Raw genomic sequence first — 418 nt, 5'->3', positions numbered from 1 at the left:
TGTGTGTGAGGGGGTGATGGTGGTGGTGTGTGTTGGGGGAGGGGATGGGGGGGTTGTGTATTAACCCCGTGCTGTTCTGGAAAGTAGAGATCTATATATAGCTATCTGGGCCAGTGACCCGTCTGGACTTTGATGCATTTATCTCTTTCTCACAGTCTGGGGGTCATCAGGGTTGGAGGAACAAAGCTGCAATGTCATCTGGGAAGCCCGCATGGGGTCTGCGAACCTCCGGCGTAGTCACCATCTGTAGCCAGACGCAAAATATGAAGAGAATAATAATCAATATTTACTAAAAAAAACTAATCTGTAATTGTTTCCGTTTCATATTGTTACTTTTATTATATATCACAAATGATACTTTACATTCACACTGCATCATTATACATTAGAGTGTAAGCTCCTCTGTACAGAGACTGAT

This window comes from Nanorana parkeri, unplaced genomic scaffold (assembly GCF_000935625.1).
Source record: "Nanorana parkeri isolate BGI_ZX_2015 unplaced genomic scaffold, ASM93562v1 scaffold4536, whole genome shotgun sequence".
Classification (NCBI taxonomy): Eukaryota; Metazoa; Chordata; class Amphibia; order Anura; family Dicroglossidae; genus Nanorana; species Nanorana parkeri.
This window is presented reverse-complemented; position numbering follows the sequence as displayed.